Source organism: Cynoglossus semilaevis, chromosome 8 (assembly GCF_000523025.1).
Source record: "Cynoglossus semilaevis isolate Cse_v1.0 chromosome 8, Cse_v1.0, whole genome shotgun sequence".
NCBI classification, from domain to species: Eukaryota; Metazoa; Chordata; class Actinopteri; order Pleuronectiformes; family Cynoglossidae; genus Cynoglossus; species Cynoglossus semilaevis.
The window spans coordinates 582,520-598,893 of record NC_024314.1 but is presented as its reverse complement, the minus strand read 5'-3'; positions in this window follow the sequence as shown (position 1 = coordinate 598,893).

Below are 16,374 nucleotides of genomic sequence, written 5' to 3'. Positions count from 1 at the left end.
GGTTAGTCTTCAGGCAAAGACATGTCATCATTTTGAAAATTGCATTGTAGCAAGCAACAACATGGCCTTTTTAATGTGATATCCAATGGTGAGATCATTGTGGTTTAAAATTACACAATTTATAGGGTTTTGACAGTGAAAACAAAAAACAATTTGAGTAAATACAGAACTCAGAGTTATTTTAATTATTTTCATACCAACTCATTAATAGTAAACACGCTTTTGAGGCTAGAAGACTTTATATGTATTGCAGCTGATTTGTAGTGACTGAAATATACCTTTCAACTTCAACTTACTCTAAATTTAAAAACAAAAAAAATGTAAAACTATTAGTAAATCACAATGTCATTTGAGAACCGTTTAAAAATGATTAATGCGACAGTTTTTTGCTTGCAAAAACACGAAAAAGTAAATCTGAGACGTGGATGAATGACGTGGTTTCCACGTGAACACAAGTGCACTTAAACTATTTTTTTTTCCTGTAGATAATCAGGCACAGCGATCCTCTAGTCGTTAATATATTCAATAGTATTGCAAAACTGATCAAATGTTCCAAAGTTTCCATTATTACGAGCAGCACTTGAACGCACCAGGGCAGACTGAGCGGTTTAACCACAACACCGACTGCACGAGTGTGTGTCAGTGTGTGAGCCAGGAGAGGAAAAGTTTGCAGGACAAGTGTGTTGCTCGACAACGTTAGCAAACTTGTTGTATGCTGACGGAGCTGCGACGTTTATGAAGGTTAATTTCGCGCCATAACATTACCAACGCTTGCTCAACGTTGCTGTCCGTCCAGGGACCTTTTCTGCACCTGGAACTGATGTACGACTGATTGGACCTGGACCTTCAGTTGAGTGTCGGAAACCTCGCAGTTGAAGTCACCGGTAATATAAACAGGTAAGTTTAACAGGTAGACGGTGTCCATGTTAGCATGTTTGTTTTTTGTTTTGTTTTCATTCATTGTTACTACACAGCCGAGGTGGAAACTGGTTGAGTTGCAGAATTCCTGCCTGTGTGTGTTTATGTGTCTGTGTGACGCTTGGCTGCAGAACCATACCTTTATGTATCGATAGCAATATACGATATTATATGTGTATATTATATGATAATATAACTAAAATAACCGTGAATGGTCAACAATAAGTATTGACGTACATGATAAACTCTGGAAAGGTGAAAAATGTCAATATTTAATTAAGAAATTGACAGAAAAATCGATTTACTAACTATTTATTTGAATTAAAAAGGCTATATTACAGTATACCCTGCCGTTTGCTGTTCTGTGAGATTTAGATATTATTTTATAATATATATATACAGTATGTACATATGTATGAATATATATATATATATGTATATATTTGATGATGGTATTTAGTAGGGATGTTGAACTAGAAATATAGGAAGAACAATGCATGTTTGTACAGTAAGGCACATTTTTTGATAAACAATGGCTGTCTTCATTGTATTGTGTATTTAAGGAAATATTTCATATGCCTGAATGCGACTCAGGTGGTAAGTAGGAAGTCATATTCACAGCTAATATCTTTAATTAGAATAGCACACAAAGTTAGTTATGTTAAACCCAGGTCAGGTTTTGAAAGAAAAGGTTTGTCAGATATGTGTTGGTTTTGGTTGGTACATAATCACGTGGTCATGAACCCAAACAATCTGCACTCAAATGAGGCAACTTTTAAGTTTAAAAGGAAAAGTTTTAAAGTATGATGTGGAGGTGCTGCTAAAACCTTTGAAAATGTGACGTTTTTGTGGGTTGTTGGCGGGTAGTGTGTTTTACAGCGTTCAATTTGCTCAACTTGGCCTCAGATCAGTTAATATTTGTAATAAATTCCTAAATAAATTCTTGTGGCAAACAAGGTGGAGTTTACAAATGACATGGGTTTGATTAAACGTCTACATCCTGCATGCATTACAGATAGATAATAGGGTAGAACTTTACTATGTTTTCATTGTTGATTTTGTGTTGATCCTACATACTGTATGTGATGGTGAACCTTGTTAGCTTGTTCCAAACACGTAGAAAGCAGTTAGCGCAATAGTTTGGTGGTGTCATCAGATAGAAATTTGAAGAGTGCAGTGATAGGTTGGGCTGTTTTGTTTTTTCCAAGAATCTTACTCTCTCTGTCAGGTGCCAGCCATATGTTCTGCTGAGGAGCGGCTTCAGTACTTTGTGATGTCATTGTTGACTCATCACACACAGCGCGACCTAACTCTCTACCGTAAAGTGTCTGCATTTTGAAAAGTGCCATGACCCACTACTGTAATTTGCCCGAGACGCGTAGTTATAAATGTAATGTGGCTTGTCAGATTACCACTCTAAAGCATTACACATTAATCATCTGCATCACCTCACATAGTCTTTTCCTGAGCAAACACAAGTTGTGTTTACTTTTACAGCTATGGAAATGTGCTATTCTGAAATTATCTTGTGTATAATATATTGTGCAAATGAGTGTCAAGAAGTGTAGATTAACTGCTCCTGTGTCTCTGCAACCCATGAACACAGAGGAACAATATCTGATCATATATTTCATAATAATCTGAATTGTTTATTCTCAAAAGAGTTCTCATGACAGCACTGACACATTGATACAGTAAGCCTTTTTCAGCTCGGGAACTACTATTCAAATGACCAGACTGAAAAATAGTGAAAGTGAATTATTTGTCATTGTCACAAAAGTGATCTGTCCTGTCGTTAGCCTCTTTGAACCTGACACGTTCAGGACGACTTTGCTGTAGCTCCCCTGCAGTTAAACTGAATATAACATATATTACAGATAGAGAGTCTAGAGTGAGTTTCTTTGCTCCCCGTAATGTACTTCCAAGCTAACGACACATTAGCTTCAGCTTGTGGATGGGAGATTCATCCCCCGTTTGCTGATACAGAAGGCATGTGCAACGGATTGGCTGCAAAACTGGAAATACCTTTTGACGACCGACTGATCATCAGTCAGCCAATCGGCTGAAAATCTGAAAAATGTATCTAAATATTTAGAGGCCATGTTATAAATCAGGGCTGGGCAAACTGCAGGTTTTTGTTCCAACCAAACAGCAGCACACCCGACTTCAATCATCTTATTGGTCAATCAGTGTGCTCTGGATAGGTTGGAACAAATTACTATATTTTTATCAAAAAGCAATACACAGCAGCAAATTTTGGATTTAGCTTGGATCAATAAGTAATCTCCCAGACGTACTGTACATATAAACCTACAGTTTACACACGTTAAGACTTCTGGCCACATTCTATAACCACGGGTTTTCTATTATGGTGATAGTGTACGCCTTAAAGGTTGCACTAATATTTTTTGCACAATTTGCACGCAAACTCACCCCTAACTATTTGTCTGTCGTTGACCTCAGGATGTGTCTAATTTGTTGAGCTGCTTATACAAATCAAACAAGTACAGAGTCTTAGTCAAGGTTGTGCACCATATGCAAAGAATTAGAGACATGTATTTCCTTCGTTATAAGTTGTAAGCTCCAAGGTTCAGTGACCTCCTCCCCTTCTGAGACTCATTATTCACCCTTTGTTCACAAACAAACACTGAAAATGCAGTCACCCCGTCTTGTCAGGCTTTTGTTGTACTGTCACTTTCAGAGCCCCCTCTGCTTTCACTGCCGTTCTCTCTCTCTCTCTCTCTCTCTCTCTCTCTCTCTCACGCTCTCCCACTCTCTCCCCTGCTCTGTCTCTGTACAGTTTCCATTGGCATTTCTCTCTGCCTTGCCCTCTAATCAAAGCCATATGTTCTCCCGGTCCCTTGTATGAAAGGTCTGTTCTGTTTTCACCACCACCACCACCACCACCTCACGTTTTTCACTGACAGAGAAACTCAGTGTTAAAAATGAAAAGAAAAAAAAAAAAGAAAAGATCCCCACACTGTTGTTTCATCCATTTAACTTTTTCTTTCATTTCCTGTTCGAATCAACTTTCACATGTTTTCACTGCTCAAAGCTCAACTATGCGTACAGGTTTTTGGTGTTATGGTTTGGAGCAGCAGTTGTTTCATGTTACTAAAGGCATGGCGTTAAGATTGTCGACTTTGCTGGATGCATGCACGCGAAACACAAAAATGTCCGATAATTAATTTAAATGGAAAGTTGGAATTTGTTGGATTTGATTGGCTGCATTGTCACATTAGCAGCGGCCAGGGAGCAAATGTCTTCTGAAATTTGCTTTTCAAATTTCAACGTTTGGACATAGTTAACTTTTGCAGTGTACAAAACAACTAACATTGATTTAGATTAGCCATAAGATATTGTAATGTATAAGAGATAAATAAAATAAAAATAAAAATAAATGGCAATGCTACAAACATTGCAAAATACACTAAAGAATTGATGTACGGTAAATTAAAAATATAAAATAACCCTCTAATTGTAAGAAGGATTTAGTTGTGTGTCTTGTTGGTTCAGTCTCTCTATTTGCTATAATATTTGCACTTTGCAGGGCTATGTATTTTTATTTCGTTCCATTTGCTCCCACTTCAAGGTATGTGATTCTATTGTAGTCATGTGATGGCTCTTTTCTTCTCTGACCCCGTGTGCTAAAGAGAGGGTTAGCCTTCTTTGCAGGAGTGCTTTAAAGCTTATAGTAAAGTATAGTATGGATATCTGCACTTGGCTTTCAGGAAGTTTAGTTTTCTTAATCTATTATTCCAACATGCCTATTAGCTGTTTTTTTGACACACAATTGGCTGTCTTTAATATTTTACATGCGTAAAATATGATAATTCAGTGTATAGAACTGTTTTAAGTTTTGTTGTTTTTATTGAAAAATGATTTTAGATTACTCAATTTCAAATGAATCCTTGGGTTTTTATGGCATGATAATAGGAGACAAAAAAAGTTTTCAGCTTGTACATTATTGCATAAATATTCATGAATGGCCTAGATAATTATTTGCTTAAACACCCCTAATAATTCCAATTACATTTCAACAATGGCAAATCCAGCAGTGGTCACCATTCAAGACTCACATTAGTAAAAAGAAATACTACATTGTGTAAGATGTCCATCTCAAGTAATAACATATTTTCTATTACTTTTGGCTGTTTAACCAGCCATTTCCCCCCTCAAATTTGAACTTGTAAATTGTTAAAGTGAAGTGTGGTCTGAAGTGTGGACATTATTAACAATCTTGGAAGTATTTTCACTAAAACTCTAATCAGCTTGCAGTCTGTGTTTTTTTTTTTTTCTGCACGTCTCTGACGTGTCTTTGTATTGATGCTGTTCAAACCCTCACTCTTTTGTACTCACATGGCATGTCTCTGTGTCTGTGACCTGCATCACAGTCAGGGGGATTCCTGCCCTGTCTGGTCAGTTTAATGTGTCAGTTGATGATTTCAAAAGCCCAGAGCCGCACTTTTAGCATTTAGTGAATGCATATTAACAGCAAATTCCTGAATTATGTACTGTTCTTTGTAGTGGTTTGTTTATTGGTTATAATTATCATATTATTATAAGTTTTATCATATGATATTGTAGTGTTTCACGTCGTATCACATTTTCTCAATTGAAGTTAATCAACCAACTGTACTTAACCAGATTAAAAAAAGTAGATATTTGTCAGTTAGTCTTTTAATTTTACAAATGTGTTTCGTCTAAACCTAATGCTGAAATAGATATAGATATATAGAACTATGACTTGTGAACAACAGTCAACACTCAGTTTGTATAGAACTGGGCTAGAATAACACCAGAAGAACTCTCATCTAGAAACACAAAGAAAGCAGCCCCAGGAAATAGAATTCAAATATTTGCTCTCCTCATGGAAAAACAAACTTGGTTTAATGTGAGTAATTTCTGATCATATATTTATTATCAGTTTTCTTTAAATCATCTTGGGTGTTTTTAAAGAAATACAAGTCTGGTGTGCACAAAACATGTATACAATGTATACAAAACAACATATAATACAGCAAGTGACGTAGAAGTGATTAAGGGTTTTCTTCAGTGCACTTGCCCCTGAGTGTGACCTGGATTCTACTCTGTGTGTGTTAGTGTAGAGGGGAGTGTTTTATTTAGACTTTTATTTTAGGGTCACTGAACTCTACCTCGTAAAATGTGTTTGACGTCCTCACTGAATTTCCTGTTCTCTTTCTTAGTTAGCTGACAGTCTTCTGCAAACATTTTCACTTTGCATTCGTAAAGAGCAAAGAGTGCAGAGAAGCTCCACTGTTGCTAATTTGAGGGGTTTTAAATTAGCTCGATGGCTGACACAGCTGTCCATCTGCACTTGGACACAGGACTCTGGGACTGGGTGTTGCACTTCTTGCCTGGAGATTATGCTAAAATTGCCCCCAGTGGCAGGCTTTGATCTAACACACAATGACAAAACCCCCAGTTTGACAGCCAACAACTGCACAACTGCGATCAGTACTACACCAGAACACATGGCCGGAGTCAGATGAAGCTCAGTTTGACTAATTTTAGCACAGCTGATACTAAATCGAACTAAAACCATAACCTTACTGGTGGGTTCGTCCCAGGGCAGTTCACCAAAGTTGATGTGAAATTTCTGGCTGCTAAACAGAAGTATTTTTATAAGAACAGAAACTTAATAACAACACAGTTGTCATATACAGTCACATGAGCTAGCTAAAAAAATATCTTGGCCAACATTTGATATATCTGGTTGAACCAGTTAGGTGTTTGTGACACATGCAGAGAAGATTCTTCTTGTGTCATCATTTTTGGTCTAAGAAAATCCCAATGTGCAGGGCAGAGATCTTTCAGCCAAATCCAATAACTAAGCTGGTGGATGTGGAAATCTCTCATTTTAATGAATTTTGTATCAAAGTTTCATTAAAACACTAGGTCATGCCAAGCAGCAGGAACACTTCAGGCAATCTTTTGGTTTGCAAAAAAACTGTAACCTGTAATACTGCGTCATTGCCTGTTAAGACTGACCAACTCGTCCAAAACCTGCAAAAACATCAGTGTGAATTTTAGGTCGTTGGTCAAGAAATGGAACCTGAGAGTGACCCCCATGAGTGACCTGTGACGGCACGTTCCTGCTTTCACTCACTCTTAATCCCAACAGTGCCGTCACACAAGCCATGGCCTGTATAACGCAGAGCAATAATGGATGTGGTCACTTTAATGACAGGGTTTTGGACACTTTTTTGAAGTAAATGTTCAATGCCCACTCTCACAGCAGCAGAACCACACAATTAGTATGTGTGCATGTTGTGGGCGGCTGCCCCGGTTGGGAATGTAATTCATACTCACAGATTTCATAACTGCGTATTCTGCTCCGTTTCCTTTGCTTCTTAATGTGCTAGTCTTGGCAAGAAACTTTAAATTTATTTTGGTTTTGGGAAATACGGACCAGAGACACAATATACGTCTGTTGCCGAGCTGAGTGTGTGTTAAAATGTTCTCTGCTTTGTTTCATTGGCATCATTTTTTTTTTCTTTGACATTTGCATATGGTAGCCTGATTGTTCAACCAAACCCAACGCCAAAGGGAAAGTGCAGAACGAGTTATCTTTTTGCATGTATTTAATATTCAGAATCAGAATGGCTATTTAACCGTACCTTCCTGTACTGATATTGCTGTTAGCCAATAGCTGATTGTAAGCATTCAACAAAGGCTTAGAGTACAGCCAACATTTACTGTGGATCATATTTGAGAAGTCATTCTGTTTTTTGTCCCCCTGTTGAACTGCCTTTTCCAATCCACAACTGAAGCCACTTATGTTTGTGTTGCTTTATTAAGCAATCGGTTTCCTGCACCAAAGTCCATAGGGAACACCAGTGTGTTTTTCAGTTAAGACCATTGAGTGTTCCAGAAAACGCTAACTGACCTTATGAAGCAAACGGTCATGTCCGAAACCAGGAAAGTTCTTCCCGTTTGTTTTTCTCCAAGGCTTTGGTTTGCAACTTTATAATCTACAACACAAGCGATGCTACGATCAATTCAGTATGTTATTTACACATCACTAAAGGAAGTTTTTGATTTGTAAAACTGTCAGACCTGTTGGAAAAATACCTGCAGTAAAAGATATACAAACAAATTAACTTACAACATTCTAAGACAACATTATTTAGCTTCTTGTCCATAGAACCATGTGTATAAAAATGTATTTGTGGAAAAAGTGCCAATATTGATTTGGTGTTCTTTGGGCACAACATGCAAAGGGATTGTTAAAGCATATATTCTATTAGTTTTATATTTAGTTTTTTTTTAGTTATTTGTCTTTCCCCATGAGTATCCCTCAGGGGAGGGGTGATTTAATTAAATGGTTATGGAAAAGAATACTAATGTGGAGAAAGGAGAGAGTTTAGGAACATTTGATGGTATTAGCCAAAACTCAGCTTGGCCTTTTTCTGTTATGAATGAGAAACATAATTGAAAATGACTCATGAAAACAGGAAAATTTACTGACTGGTGTATCCATGTTCTACCCCTCTCTCAGCCCCCCCCCCCCTCTCCCCCTCTCTGTCCTCCCCAGACCCTGTGAGTGGATAACTACAGTATGAACCAAATACCGGGAGGGGTGATTTAATTAAATGGTTATGGAAAAGAATACTAATGTGGAGAAAGGAGAGAGTTTAGGAACATTTGATGGTATTAGCCAAAACTCAGCTTGGCCTTTTTCTGTTATGAATGAGAAACATAATTGAAAATGACTCATGAAAACAGGAAAATTTACTGACTGGTGTATCCATGTTCTACCCCTCTCTCAGCCCCCCCCTCTCTGTCCTCCCCAGACCCTGTGAGTGGATAACTACAGTATGAACCAAATACCAGGAAAATATATGTATATATATGTCAGGAAATGTCATGGTGCACTGTAAGCTATCGCTGTGACCACACCATCGAGGAAACTCCCCTGTTCTTGAAGGGTCACCTTCGTGGGTTCTTCATCTTCTGGTTTGTACAGCTGCAAAATCCCTACGAGACTTGTTTGCATCAACACAGACAGTTAAATGAAGCATGCACACAGAGAATGTAGCCAAAACATGTACAGTGGATCTGATTTTTTTTTGTCTTTTTTAAATCTTTTTTTAGTTCCTTCCCCTGAAAGATTTCAAGTTCTCTACAAACTGTACCAACATGTTACTGAAGAAGCCTCGTGTATGAAAGGTAAGTTTTCTCATAGCTATCAATAATCCCCACCATTTATTCTCTGTGAGACAACAAATTATTTTTTTCTAGACCTAAAAGTGGCTGTTCAGAAGAATTCTGGCCCTCTGACAAATATAATTTGTGACCCCTGCCTGAAAACATTAGTAAAGATTTGATTTTTTTTATAGAAGTGCACTGACTAAGAAGTCACCAATCCTGTACCTGCTGCCTCTTTGTTGTACTGTCCTCTGTGTTCAATTCAATTTCATTACAAATCCTGTGTTAAGCGTTACCGCTCAGTACTTAAGTTGAAGTCAAACATATGCTGAATACTGCCTTGTGGTTGTGTCTAAGGGCTGGGTTGTGTACCACATCATATCTAGGTTTAAGACAAGTAAGAAAGTGCATTTGTAGTATTACTTTGAAGATGCTCTTCTCTTGCAGCTGAAGGAAACGCGATGGCCTCTGAGAACAATCAGACACAGACGGGAGTGGTTGTGTTGGCTCACAGCTCTTCCCCTACATCCACCTGCAGCGGACCTGAAGAAGAGGCCAGACGCGCAGACAACAGTGAAGTGCCGAAGAACTGCGGTCGGGTTTTGCAGTCAAAACAAAGCAGCAGCTCGACACACCTTTTATATAGGAAGCTGTCATGTGACAGAGAGAAGGAAACCGTTTTGGCTGAGGAATGCTGCTGCTGCTGCTTGAAATGCAGCTCTGAACCGTTGTGTAACGGAAAGACACTTTGTCCAGATGTGTCAGCTGCCCACAGGTCCGGATCACTACCAAAGGAAGAAAAGACAGGAAAAAGCTTAGACAGGCCTGGGGAAGGTGGAGATGCAGGCGCAAACAGAGCCTGCAGCACTTGCTGCTCCTGCACAATGTCTGAAATTTCCATGAGTCCAAACACGTCAACATCTGGTCCGAGCTCCCACTTCACCCCTGTCCACTGTCCTCACCTGGGCTCCATGCCCTCCAGACCTTGCCTTCGACATATTCGTCGCAGAAGCCTCCCAGTCACCATGCTGGCATTTAACAAGGTAAAAATAAGAGAAACTCTTATAGAAATTGTTATTTTTATTTAGTTTCTCTTCTGCAACCAAGTGATTGTTTCATGTCCTTTATAAGACTAGGATTAGGAAGTCCTTCAGTCGTCCCACTTGATTAGAGTCCCTTTTTTAAACGTTGTCAGTTAAAGGAAATCAGAATCGTCAAAAATCACATTTACCAAAAAAATCTGACAAAAAAGTGCAATCTACTCCCTCCACGTGATCAAACCATTTGTAACTCTGGTTCTGCTCCTTCTTTTAGACCTCACCTTGCCTATCATCTGGGTGCAGCCCATCCAGTGAACCAAGCTCTTTAGGCTCCTCTCCCTGTGGTTCACCACAAACCAACCGCCACTATCGACAACCTCACCGGAATGGACGCCTCCGTCATCAACATCTCAAAGACGGTTATTCCAGTTTAGAAAGGCTCGACAGGAGGCCCAGGGTCAAGAAGTGCTCCCTGGAAAACATTTTCTTACGACGAGGATCCTTCACAAATAGGAAAGGCACTGTGGACCAAGGTGTGAGCTCCCACTCTGGACCGACTGGCCGGAACAGCAGTTGCGGCAGCAGCAGTGATGATGTGGATGAAGACAGCCCTTTGGATAACACAGATTTTGTTAGGAACCATAAGGAGCGCTCCACGGTCCTGGTGAGGCGCTATTTCAAGAATAACAAAAAGGTAATCATTTGTCTTTTACTTCATTTCACTTAAATAAGTCCTCTTACCAGATTTGCTTGTAAAATGACAATTTGTTAATAGAGCACTTCCCTGTCCTTTTCTTTGTCTTTTTTTTTTAAACCATTAAATGGTACAGTCTTTTTTTTTTTAAACCATTAAATGGTACAATGCATTTGACAAATTTGATGAGCCTTCCTTCTCAGGGGTATTTCATCATTTCATTTTTTTTAAACTTTAGAATCACTCATTTTTGTGGGGTATTTTACTGACATTGTCATATTTTCTTTTAAACTTTAGAATCACTCATTTTTGTATTTTTTCACCTTTTTCCTTAAGGTAACCAAATCAGTTTGTACTGGAACCAGAGCGATTGTCAGAACTTTGCCATCAGGACGTATTTCAGAAGAGGTGAGGGAAGTGGTTGTTTACCACCCGATGTGTCGACCCAGCAAGGAGGATGTACAGTCCATTTTAATGCGACGTCCCAAGGAAGGTTCCAGGGTCTGCAGGGAAATGCTGCGCCTCGTGAGAAAGGTGAGAAAATGCAGAGTTTAAAAAAAAAAAAAAAAAAAGGTAAATGGCCACAGACGCTTAAAGACTCACATGAGCAATGTCATTTTCAAGTTGCTGATATCATAATTAGTTTGTTAGTTTTTATTCAGTGTTGCCATTGCGTTCAATAAAGGCAATGTAAGGTGTTGTTTTTTTTTTGTTTTTGTAAAACCAAAAATGGTTTTACAAAAACAAAAATGGGCCACACGGTGGCAGATGTTGCTGGAACACTAGCTGTTTTTGTAAGTCAGATCCCTGCTTGATCTTTCTCTACAGATGCATAATCTTTCCGTCTGTGCGTGAGTTCTCCGCAGGTACTACGGTTTTCTCCCGTAGCCCAAATATTTGCTCATTTTCCGATTAGGTGTCGTGCGATGCGAAAACACAGCCTACCTTAACTATCCCTGGATATTTTGGAATTTATTTGGAAATAACTACCAGGTCTAAGAATAAAAAGACATTAGATCTTATATTTTAGGGCATTTGTTTCATACTGTAGTGTGTTCAGTATTCATTTTATTCAGTCCTGGCATATTTAACACATTTAGTAAATCAGCTCTTCTGAATTAAAATAGTTCCATTACCTGTTCCAGAAAAGGTTTAGGAGAAATGATAGTTCAAATAAAGCTTTCACCAAACCTTTACCTGTTACATCTTTAGGTAATTTGTTGCAGTGGGATTTTAAATACGAATGGCCTTACATCACTATCATGCTGAAATCAAACTAAGATGAATATTCTCTAATTACTTTCAAACAATTCTCTTTTTATTTTTCCGTGTTATGCACAACTGATTATGTTTATTGATAAAAGTGCAGATTGTTGCAATTCACATACACAGAAGATCTGTTGTTCAGGTTTCTGGCTTCTGTTGCGGAAAATACTCACGGTCCTGCTGCTGCTGTCCTGATTACTGACAGACAAACTGCAGGGCCGAGCTTTGCATGCACACTTTTTTTTTAAACTGACAAAGCAGGATTGACTTTTGCATTCAATAAAGCCACAGAGATGTAAAACAGTTAAAGAAAAAGACGAATAGAGAAATGATAGAAGAGCAGTAGAAAAATAAGTGAAAAATGAAAATCTTTATTCACCTCAACATTTGGACGTGAAAGTGTATACCACGACATATTGACACCTTTACAAGTCATTATAAAATATGCTACACATACAGTATCTGTGACTTAAGACAATAATAGATGAATTGTTTTTTATCGATAAATAAATTCAAATTGCACTGCGACGAGTGCTTTTTCAATAATATGGATATATATGCATTCATAGCTATAGCCTCGTGCTCATTAATGCAAGATAAGCATTCTCTAATGTTTTACACTTTATTGTGGGGGCTTGCATGCTGAAGCTGCAGAATTACACTGTATTCATGCTCTGACTCATGCGCGCACTGCACTGTGGTTTCTCACGTTGCCAAGATAGTTTTATGGGTCCTTTGTGGTTGTAGAAATACGGACCTAGTTGCGTCCAGCCAGCGCTGTCTCAATAATGAGCCTATTGAAAACCGGGGAGTCGCCAGCACTTGGCTTGTCAAAATACATCTGAGCTCCTTCTGCCAGGGGTCATTAGAAAACTGTGAGAACACTGAGCTCCAGTGAAAAAGTACCAGTGTTAGCTCAATGAGCAGCATCAAAAAGAGTGGAGAAAAAAAGAAATACTTTCGATGACAAACTAAGGGAAATAGGCAACACTGTAAAATACTTTTTTTCATACGTGTTTATCAAAAACGTATTGTAAAAAATTCCTGTCCATTGACAGGTTTTAAGTACGGGTCAATAAATATATATCTTTACTTTATGAATAATTTGATTAATTAATTAATTTCTTAATTATTTAATAATTTTTAAATAATAGTAGGAAGCATTTACAGTGCAGTTTAATGAAAGATGATAATCCAATCAAGGATGGCTCAATTTGTTACTCTGGATCGGTATGAAATAATAAAAAACTTTATCCCGAACGATCTGTTACCTAACCCAGAATGCTCACTCTGGGCGACATAAACAGGGACACCGTCGCCTCGGCAACAGTAGCAGCCTACGGTGTGCTGGGGAAGAAAAGAAAGTATCAGATTAATATCGGTATCCATATGCATAAAGATAATTTACCTGTTGGATAGATGAGAATTTGCTAGAATAACTGTGTTAACGTTGTGGGATGACTGCAGTTCCAATGTGAATATGTGAGATTCAGTGCAGTTATATCGATGCAGTTACACGCACTGTTATAATTTATGGTGCACCTTACACACGCACTGTTATAATTTATGGTGCACGCTTACCTTGCCCTGTATGTGGCATGTGAACCTTACTCTGCATTAATGTTGCAGAGGACTGTTTTGAAGGTATACTTGGGCATGGTGTGTTTATTGCTGCAACTAATGAAGCAATATGGTGGGAGAAAAGGAGTAGAACAGGACTGAACGCAGGCAGAAGAAGAGTGTTGGCAGGGCAAGGGTTTGGTGGTCTAACAGAAATGGGGAAAATTGGACTTTAACAGTGGAAGGAGAGGAAAACCTACCACGGAAGAAATGTGAAAAAGGGATTCATGGAAGGAAAGTAGATGAGGGACAAGGGTGAGGCAGAGGTCAGTTATACTGGGAGGGAAAATAAAGAGGAGGCAGAACTGAGTTGATGGTGAAAAGTTATGCCTTACATTATGCATGCGTAATTAAGAACAGCCAGTGATGTGAGGGGTTTTGCCCACACGTCACTGGATGTTCTTAATTATGAGTCCAATTTTGTGGGATTTTGTGTCCGTCACAACACAGATATTTTTTATTTGACAGTAAAAAAAAATTCACAGCCTTAATTTGTACTTTTCGCTTACACCTCTTGACCCTTTTAAATGTAAGTGTCCAATTTTGCATTTCCTTTGGATAAAGAATGACACGTATTATGTTGGAGTTTACAGCGGTTAGCACAGAACTAAAAGCAAAAAAAAAAAAAAGCTCAGAGTTTTAAAGCCTTAGTGTTCTTCCTGCTAGATATGTAGTAATGTTTAAGAATACCAAAACCATCAGCATCTTCCAGACTGTTTTTCTTTTATAATTGCTTGCATGATCTACCAGCACTCAGGCAGATCACAGCACAGAATTCTTTAACCTTTAACCTCTGCTAATATCAGTTCACTGATGATTAACGTCAAGGAAACTGGGATGTGAGCCAATGGTAGCTTGGCTGTGCCCTAAATTTACATAGAGTGGGTTGTTGGTTTAAATACATAATATCTTTGTTTTCAAGTTTGACAAACGGAACATTGATGGTCAGTGGGAGCAGAGAAACCGTCTTTTTTTTATCTGCATATTGGGTTTTCACAGGCTCCAGCTATTGTTTCCTAACCTTATGCAGGCTTCACATTGGAACACTCAGACATTCACTCACACACCTGGCATTTGTCATCCAAGAGTGTGTAATCGCAAGTTCTTTTTTTGCTCACATGTTTGGAATCCATCAATTAAAACCCTGCTGTGTCCCTCATTTACCTGCACTGCTGGTTGCTAAGTCGCTAGTGATTAGACACGAGGTTTTTATTGAAACACAAAGACCCACAGGAACGTGCATAGACGTGCAATTACACGAGCAAGAAACTTTGTACACGTGTAGTTAGTGCTGAGTCGAGGGTGAAGACACTGTGTCATCCTCTTTTTGACGGGAATGCATTCCTGGAGTTGGGAATGCCTCCTGGCCTGAGGAGTTTTTTTTTCCCCTGCCACAGTTTATTTACTTAAGATATAGGAAGTTCAACTCTGGGAATAACTTATAACAGGAAGTGAATTAAAAGTTGTTTGTGCACTGGTGTTCAGTTAGACTGGTGTTGTGCTCTTCTTTCGCCACATCTGTTGAATATGTTGGCAACCAAAATACGGACAGGCCTTTTTCGTACTTTCTTATTGCTTTACTCTGCCTCCGTCCTCTACCTTTTGCCTCTCCTGTTGGGCCAATGAACTATCACACGTTAATCCTTTGTGCTAATGTATTTAGATGTAGCTTGTTTGCAAAGCACACGATGATCGGATCAAGTAAGTGGCATTTATCGATGCCATTTATCGATGCAAGTACAGTATCTCTATTAGGCATAATGTGTTTCTGGGAAACGTTATAATTATAGGGTATTACATTACAGTGTCACCTATTACTACGTATAACGTTCATCAGTGTATCATCACTGTATGGCCTCATGTCATGTAATGTAGAAGAACACAGTTCAAAGGTACTGTGCATGATTTGTAACCAGAAATGAATTCCTGCGGTGTGAGCCTCACAACAGAAACAGCAGATCAGGCCATGTGCATCATTTCCTCTCTGGGTGGATGAGGACGGAGGTTATCAGCTCCTTGTCAGAGTGCAGCTCCCCCTTCTACTGACACACATAAGCCTGTTTCTTCTCCAGTCTGTCATGTGGTTACAATGGTGTGCATGATAATAAGTGACCAGGGATGGGAATAACGATGTTACTTTTTTAAGTAACGATAGATAAATGAATCTAACTAATTACTTTATCTATCATTATAACGCTGTTACTGCGCATTATTGAAGCTACTCATTGAAGCTGTCATCGCACTTGGCTCACACAGACACAGGAGCTGCAAATGTGTGTGTGTGTGTGTTTTCACTTTGGCGGGTCTTACACACAAACCCAGTGTGTCAACCAGTGACGTGTGGTCAGGGCAGGCAGTGGAAAAAAAAGTACATAAAATAAATATTAATATTTTCCACTGATCTGTGTGAAAGCTGCATTTTCAGTATGAATCTACACATTATTGACATTTGATTAAGTAAAAATTGCCAAATTTGAGTATTTCACGATCAAATACAGGGCAGAAATCTGCGATCCAATACAAACTGGGTCGCATGGCGCGTGCCCGTTTCTTTTCCTCAGCATATTGCCAATATGAACTTTACAGAAATATTTGTTCTACAGCATGACTCTCTACAGTCTGTGTAATGTCTTTAATGTATGTGTGAGAGAATTGTTCCTGCTG